Genomic DNA, 9,529 nt, shown 5'->3' with positions numbered 1-9,529 from the left:
GTTTTTTAGGACAGCAGTTGTGAAGAGTAAATAAAATAATCAAGGTGGAAACAATCCAAAGTCTACTCATGGATAATTAAATTTACTTTTTTTGGATAAAGGAGATTTATTTAGTATAATACAATAGAATATTATTTAGCTCCCCAAATAATCATGACACATATTATAACATGGATGAATCTTGAGAAATTTATACTGAGTGAAATAGTCAATCACAGAAGAACAAATATTGTCTGATTCCACTTACATGAAATACCATTAACAGCCAAAATTATAGAGACGGAAAGTAAAAAGGTGGTTGCCAGAGGCTGGGAGGAGAGGGGAATGTAGAGTTAGTGTTTAATGGGTACCATTTTTTAGTTTGAAATGTAGAAAAATTTCTGAAAATGAATGATGGTAGTGGTGGCAAAACAATGTGAATATACTCAATGCCACTGAACTGTACACAAAAAATGGGTAAAATGGTAAATTTTATGCTATGTATATTTTATTACAATAAAAAAGTCACACATTAAAACTTTAGAAGCATTCTAGTTCATTATAGAACCAATACTTGGTTGAGGATAATAAACGACTTTATCTGTAGTAATAAGTGAAAATGGAGCCTGGTAAATTGGCAACCTCCTATAATCCCAAATACGCAGGAGGTTGAGGCAGGAGGGTTGCAAGCTCCAGGCAGCCTGGGAAACTTAGCAAGACCCTGCCTCAAAATAAAATATAAAAATGGCTGGCGATGTAGATTAGTGGTACAGTGCCCCTGAGATCCATCTCCAGTACTGGAAAAATAAATGGAAAGGAGAATATTAATGACAGGACATGTCACTGGTTAAATCTACTTACATTTAGAGAAAATCAGGGAAGAATTTATGGAGAATGCTTAGAGGTTTCCTAAACTTCATTTGTAAAATGTGACACTTTTGTCACCTCCTGGAATGTTTCCCTGTTCATATTAAAATTTCTTAAGGAATGAAATAGCATTGTATTGTTATTTCTACCTAGTGATGGAATGGGGACTTCAATGATAGTCAGCAAATTAATAACAAAGATTGCTCTATGTTGGTCTCATGTTAGGTACTGAAAGAGTATCTTTTGCTACACAACTACTTTTCTGTAGCAAAAGATGGAAGGAAGAGAAAGCAAGTCCAGATTTAAAAAAAAAAACAAAACTGTAAAAGAGCAGGCAAAATAGTAAGGCCTTCTGAAGGGATACGGAATGGAAGACAGAAGAAGGGGGGAGTGGGAAGAGGGAGGGAGAGGTAGAGAAAGAATATGAATCTGATGCTCACATAGACAAATATAAACAGTTTTACCCCCCAAACTAAAGGTCAGATAAGAACAAAACAAAACAAAAATCTTTAAATAGATCATCCATTGATGCATGTTTCTGAACTGAATTATTCTCTTATTTTATAGGATGACCCCCCTTGCCTACCTTGGGCATTTTTTTTTAACATATAAGAAGGCAGAAGAAGAGGCAAATCAAACACATTACTCCATCTGCTGATGCCAGGTTCCTACTGTCAAGAACAGTCAAAGAGATGTCAATATTTCTCTCCGTATCTGTTTATGTCTGCATCTATCTCTATCTGTCTTTATATCTGTTGCTGTATCTAACAAAGGACACATTTCCCCAAAAAGTGAGTTGTTGCAAATCCAGGAATAAAAGCAGGCTATTTTATAGAAAATAGGCAAATGAACCCAGCAGCAAAGACTATCTGTAGATATTCAAGAAGTAGAGAGTTAAACTTTACTAATCATGAAGAAAATCCAAATTAAAACCATGAGATGCAACTACAGTCTCTTCAGAATGGGTAAAAGAGAAGGGTAAAAGAAGAAAATCAAATGTTGGCTCAACTGGAATTATCATACATTGATGAGGGGAGAGAAAATTTGTATTATAATTTTAGAAAACCATTTGTCAGTATCTACCAAAGTGACTGTGTATATATATATATATTATAATCTAGCATATCCATTTGTAAGAATATAATCATCAGACATGAATACATTCATTTACCAAAACATATACAAGAATATATTTAGCAGCATTGTACCTCTCTTATAGGTTTAATTAAGTCTCCACAAAATTCACGTTAAAATTCTGGCCTAAGAATTTGACTTTATTAGGAAACAGGATTGTTTCAGATGTTCTTAGTTAAGATGAGGACCCGTACACCTGTAATTCCAGTGACTCTGGAGGCTGAGGCAGGAGGATTGCAATTTAGCAAGGCCCTAAGCAATTCAGAAAGACTCTAAACAACTTAGTAAGACTCTGTACCAAAATAAAAAATAAAATAAAAATGGCTGGGGATATTGCTCAGTGGTTTAAGCACCCTCAGGTTAAATCCCTGATACCAAAAAGGAAAGAAAAGATGAGGTCATACTGGAGTAGTATGGGACCCTAATCCACTGTGACTAGTGACCTTATAGAAAACCCGATACAGAAATGCACAGACAGGGAAAAATATATGAAGATGAAAGGCAGAAATGGGGTGATACTTCTGCAAACCAATGAGCAACAAATATAGTAAGCAAACCATCATGAACTGTAAGAAAGCAAGTTTATCTTTATTCATATCTGTATGGTTATCTGAAGGAACCAACCCTGCTGACACCCTGATTTTGAACTCATGGTCTCCAAAACTGGGAGATAATAAATTTCTTTTTCTTACATCACTCAGTTTGTGATGCTTTGTTATAGCAGTCCCAGAAAATGAATACAAAGCCCAAACTAGAAACAATCCAAGTGCCAACCAGACATATTATTCAGTAAAATTGGTAAAAAATATATACTTGGTGTGGAATACTAAAAATAGTGTGACAAAAATGAATAAACTACAACTATACTCAGCAATATGAATAAATATTATCAAAGTAAAATTAAGCAAAAGAACAAATGTATAAAGGCACATCTTATTATTCCAGTAAACAGAGTTATAAAACAGTTGAAACTAATTTATTATGTTATATGTCAGGATAATGGTTATCCTTTATATGGGATAAATCAGGAAGTAGATCATGGAGGATCTTTTGGGGTTTTGGAAAAATTTTATTTCTTAATGTGGAATCTGGTTGTAGTTTGTGAAACATTATTAAGTTGTACACTTTTGAATTATGTACTTTCCTGTATGTAAGTATATTGAAATAAAAAGTTGTAAAGTGAAGAAAAAAATGTGACAGATCTTTTTTCTCTCGCTTGCTTTGTGATTTTTGGTAAATTTCTAAAGACTAAAATTTCTAATATGTGAAATGGTAATGATAATGCTTACTCCATATGTTTGTTGTGAAAATGCATTGAGACAGTACATATCAAGCACTTAGCAAAATTGCTAGCAACATTCAATAAATGTTAGCTATTATTACCATAATTATAATGATTAACAAATATACTATGTAATAGTTCTACTCCTGGGCAAACAAATACTGACATATTTTCTGTGGTTACACACTCTTAAGTCTGTTACTTATTAGTTTGTAGAATATAATAAGCCCAATTAGCCTAGAAAAAAAAATACGATGTGATCAAGTTGGGAGAACTAGTTTCAGAGTAGAAGCTAGTCTCCATATTTCTTAAATTACAATATTTATTCTACATTTTAAGTGCGAAAGGTTTTAAACTTCTTTTTTTCCTGGCAGTCAATATAAAATTAAAGAAATAAAAAGGGCTTCCAGAAATAAAAAGGACTTCTTTATATTTGTATGGTTATATTTTCATTTGAGCTTTACGACAACCAGTGAGACAGGCAAGAAATAATTATTATGGTATTAAACATGTGCAACCAGCTTAGCAGGTTAAGTGACTTACCCAGGGGCCACATTGCTAAGATATGGCAGAGTTGGGATCAAGGCTATTACAAAAATTATTTGGATAATTCAGGAAGTGAAGAAAGGAGGGTAATTAAACGTGAATAATAAGAGAATGTTTGCTTGAGCAATCATGTCCAGTGGAACTTTCTGTGATGGTGCAAGAGTATTTTATCTGCAATGTCCAACATTGTAGCCACTAGACACTTGTGGCAACTGAGCACTTGAAATGCGGCCAGAGTGACTAAGAAAATAAATGTTTCAATATTATTTAATTTATATTTAAATGGTTGTGTGTTGCTATGGGCTACTGTATTGGACAGGGCATCAACTCCATTTTAAGAATTATGATAAAATCTCAGGGTTAAAAACTAGAGACTGGTTCACACTTCTAATATCAGATATCTGGGAGACTGAGTTGGAGGATCCTAAGTTCAAGACCAGTCTGGGAAACTTAATGAGACCCTGTCTCAAAGTAAAATCAAAAAGGTATTGGGATGTAGTTCAGTGGTACAGCACGTGCCTTACATTCTTGAGTCTCTGGGTCAATTCCTAATACTGCAAAAGTGTGGAGGCTGGACTAAGAGAGACAGACTCCCACTTACTTTATAGGTTTAGGTTCTTTTACATCCAAACCTATATAAATGGATATGTATGTATGGGTTGGGATTGTTTGGATTTTAAGCTTGAATGCATTCAACTAACGTTGGATATCTACTGTATTTTCAAAGACTGCCGCAGCCCGGCTGGCTGGGCAAAATAACCGGGGGGAGGGGGAGGTGACAAATGACTTGTGTAAGTTGATACAGCAGGAATGGAAGCCGTTTATTGTAGGACAGGAGTGGTATTTATACATTTTACACAGCTTATCTAATTAGCATAAAATAGATACAGCAGTCAACCAATAAGGAATCTCCACACTTAATGGCTCGATTTTGTTACTTCACAAACCACTCCCTCTGGCATTTTGCCAGGCACCATGCAGACTTGTTTACAGACTCCAACATTTCTCTGGCAAAATACCAGGTGCCATCCTGACTTGTTTACAGACCTTAACAAAAGACTACATTTGTGAGGCATACATTTTATTGTACTTTAAAAAGTAGATATTTTACTTGCTCCAAGGCAGCAAATCTTGAAAGAATTAGTAACTAAGACTCTTATCCTTTTTGGTGGCAATACATTTGCCTGTCCTAGTTCTTCCAAAAGAGTTTTTAATATGTCAAGTACAAGATGTGTTGGAATTCTATACTTTTTACTTTTATTAGTACTGCTTTCAAGGGACAATTCTAATTGGGTGAGGTGAGAAAAGTCAATAGAGTATTTTGGATTGTGTTATAACTTACCTTAATTGAGTGAAACTGGAAATGGAGTGATAATTGTTTCACAGAAATAACTAGGGGGCAGGGGCTCCAGATGTGGCTCAAGTGGTAGCGCACTTGCCTGGCATGCATGGGGCACTGGGTTCGATCCTCAGCACCACATAAAAATAAAATAAAGATGTTGTGTCCACTTAAAACTAAAAAATAAATATTAAACAACAACTTTAAAAAAAAGAAATAATTCGAGGGCAGTATTTATCTCTTGGAACCTTAGTTTCTGTCTTCAAAATGAAGCTGTTGGCAAAGGTGGTCTTAAAGTTTTGTGGTAAACACACAAATGCTAAAGATTTTTTTTTCAGGGGTGGGGGAGGTCTGGGGATTGAACCCAGGGTGCTTTACCACTTATCTATATCCCCAGGCCTTTTTATTTTTTATTTTGAGACAGGGTCTTCCTAAATTGTTTAGGATGACCTTGAATTTTCAATCCTCTTATTTCAGTTTTCCAAGTTTCTGGGATTACAGTATGTGCCACTGCACCTGGCCCCAAATGCTAAAATTTTATAGCTCTATAAAAACACACATTTCTCTATTTTCTAGACAATTAGGTTCAAGGAAGTTTCGGTCAGCCCCATATTGCCCCAATTCCAACAAATAAGCAAAAAGTTTGATTTTATATTCTGTGGCATATTTGTGTGTACATGAGTGTTTTTGTAACATTTATGCTTTTGTTTCTAAGAATCTGCAGAAAGGAAGCTCTACCTTGAGGTGATGTCTTTTTTTTTTTTTTAAGATCTCTTTTTGATATGGACACAATATCTTTATTTATTTTCATGTGGTGTTGAGGATCAAACCCAGTGCCTCACATGTGCAAGGCAAGTGCTCTGCCGCTAAGTTATAACTCCAGCCCCAATGTGATGTCTTTATTTGGGAAAATCATGTGAAATTTTTCAGTGATCATTCTTAACTAGCAGAATTTATAGATATTTCTTGTAAACTTTACATATGATTTATTGACAAATGAAGATAGATGCAGTATAATCATTTTATTTATTCTGGGATAAAAATGGTAGATAAAAAAAAGGAGTTTCCTTTTCTTCTTAAAAAGTAAGTTCACTCATACATTGCTAGTGGGATTATAAATTGGTGCAGCCAATATGGAAAGCAGTATGGAAATTTTTTGGAAAACTGGGAATGGAACACACATTTGACCCAGCTATCTTTCTCCTCACTCTATAGCCAAAGGACTTAAAAATAGCATACTACAGGGACACAGCCACATGGATGTTTATAGCAGCACAATTCACAATAGCTAAACTGTGGAACCAACCTAGATATCTTTTAGCAGATGAATGGATAAAAAAGAAATGTGGTATGTGTGTGTGTATATATATATATATATACACACACACACACACATACACACCACACACACACACACACACACACACACAATGGAATATTACTCAGCAATAAAATAATAAAATCATGGCATTTGCAGGTAAATGGATGGAGTTGGAGAAGATAATGCTAAATTGTCGGAAGCCATTCTCACACGTGACTGGGTGACTCCCGGTTAGGGTCTGAGGCGCTCTGGCTGTGTCGGAGCTTTCCCGGCCCTCTCCTGATGAGAGAACCTGTCTGTGTGGGGGTGTAACTGACCACTGACCCCGGAGGCCCAATCACTGACCCTGACCTTGGAGTGCGGCCCCCCCTTCAACCTTCATTGGATGGAATTATCCCCTGAATTTCTTGCTCCCCAATAAAAGGCTACTCCCTGGCGTGCTCTCTCTCTCTCTCTCCTGCTAGCCCTGAGTAATCCTTGCTGCCCTGCCGGGCGGTTAGAGGAGGGAACCAGAGAGGGGAGCCGTCTCGGACCTGGTCATAGAAAAAGGTAACTGAATCTGTGTGTTTATTTCGATCTCGCTAGCTAACTTTTATGCCAAGAACCTCATTAATGAAACCATTGCGCTGGCCGCATGGTAGAATTGGCGCCCACGAGGGGGGCATTCTAGATTAGCTAGATTGAGTGGGAGCGCGCGCTATAAAGATAAAGAAAAAAGTAAAGATAAAGGAAATAGTGACAATTTGGGTCACAAAAGGAAGTGGTGACAATTTGGGTCACAAAAGTACCTTAAGATATTGAAGGAAAGAGACGTTAAATTAATTAAAATGGGAAATTCAACTTCTACGGATAAGGAAATGTATCTGACTATTTTAGACAGTATAATTAATCAGAAAGGAAAACAGATAAAGAAAGCTCAGTTATTACAATTCTTAGAGATTGTAGGTAAATATTGTCCTTGGTTTTGTGAACAAGAGTCTCCAAATTTACTTACTTGGGAGAAATTAGGAAGAAAGTTACAAAAGGTCTGTCTTTCAAATGAATTACCTGGAGGCATAGATAATATTCAGAGAACCTGGACGGCCTTGGAAGTTTGTCTTTTTAAATATACGGGCCAGGATTCGTGGCCCCCTGAGGACCTGCTAAAAGACATTCAATGGGCTATCAAGTCTATTCAAATGGAAAATCCTATGTTAATTCCTTTTCCTTTAAGCCCCTTAAAAACGAAGGCCCTAGGGGCCAGGCCCAAAGTTAAAAATGTAAATTTAAACTTACAAAATCAGGCTACTCCACAGGGAGATTATGGAGAGCAATATCAGAAAGGAGATACCTCCGAGGTCCTAGAGAGCCCTCCAAGGGAGGTAGACAATCTTCCTGGAGAGGAAAATTGCGGAAGAGATTCCTAGAGGGGCTCAGAGTTCTTCTCAGCCACGTGACTTAAAAGCCCAATTTCAAAATGGCGACAGCACAGAACCTTTACCAGCTAATCTATGGGGAAGAGATATTTTAACCAAAATGGGATTATTATTAGTTACTCCAAACTCTATAAGATCAGTTGAGGAAGTTAGTCAGAGGTATTTTCCTGGAGATGATAGGGAGACCCTTCAGGAAGAGTATCTGTTTACAAACCAGTCTCCACGACAAAGATTAGTAAATACTCCAAGCCAAAATTTTTATTAGGGGCCCTGAGTACTTCCCCGATCCCTAAGACAGCTGAAAAAATCACCTGGCTCACAGAGGAGCCTATATGGATTTCTCAGTGGCCCATCTCAGGGGAAAAGCTTAAAATAATTCATAGGTTAGTAGAGGAACAACTTCAGGCTGGTCATATAGAACCAACGCTTAGTCCTTGGAACACACCTATTTTTGTTATTAAGAAAAAGTCAGGAAATTGGAGATTGCTGCAGGATTTAAGGGCAATAAATCATGCAATTCAGCCTATGGGATCCTTACAGCCAGGATTTCCCTCTCCCACAGCCATTCCTTTAGATTATAGCTTGATGGTAATAGATTTAAAAGACTGTTTTTTCTCTATAAGGTTACATCCTGGAGATTGTGAGAGATTTGCTTTCACTGTCCCAACAATTAATTTTAAGGAACCTGTTAAAAGATATTGCTGGAAAGTACTCCCACAGGGAATGCGTAATAGTCCTACTCTGTGCCAAAAATACGTAGACCAGGCGATAGATCCCATAAGAAGTAGCTTTCCTGATGCATATATTATTCATTTTATGGATGATATATTATTGGCTCATGCTAATTCAGAGGTACTTTCAGAAATTTTTACTCAGTTAGAGACTTCGCTTGCAGCAATGGGTTTATGCATAGCTCCTCAAAAAATTCAAAAAGTGTCACCTTTTCAATATCTAGGTCAGATAATTCAAGGACGTACAATCCGTCCTCAAAATCTTCAGATAAGAATTAAGGAGTTACATACCCTTAATGATTTTCAAAAGCTATTAGGAGATATTAATTGGCTGAGGCCATCCTTAAAACTAACTACTTCTGAGTTAAGTCCTTTATTTCAGATATTACAAGGAAATCCTTCTCCAACCTCTCCACGTCAGCTAACTTTAGAGGCTAAAACAGCTTTAAGGAAAGTTGAAAATGCAATTAAAAATGCACAGCTTACTAGAGTTGATCCTAAGGAAATGGTGTATTTATTAATATTTCCAACTGAACATACACCAACAGGAGCCATATGGCAAAAATTAGGAGTTATTGAGTGGATTTATTTATCCCACTCCCCTCAAAAAACATTAATTCCTTTTCATGATTCTATAGCTCAATTAGTAATTAAGGGTAGAACTAGGATTTTACAATTAGTTGGATCTGAACCTGATATCATAATTATTCCATTTTCTGTTCAACAGATTAATTGGCTTTTTCAAACTTCTAGCCCATGGCAAATAGCTTTTGCTGATTTTCCTGGCCAGATAGATAGTCACTATCCTCGTGATAAGATTATACAATTTACATCATTAACGTCACTTATTTTTCCAAAGATTGTACGTGCCCATCCTATAGATGAAGCCTTATCAGTGTTCACTGATGGATCAAG

Source organism: Callospermophilus lateralis, chromosome 12 (genome assembly GCF_048772815.1).
Source record: "Callospermophilus lateralis isolate mCalLat2 chromosome 12, mCalLat2.hap1, whole genome shotgun sequence".
Classification (NCBI taxonomy): Eukaryota; Metazoa; Chordata; class Mammalia; order Rodentia; family Sciuridae; genus Callospermophilus; species Callospermophilus lateralis.
The sequence above is the reverse complement of the archived record's forward strand: the minus strand, read 5'-3'. Positions refer to the sequence as shown.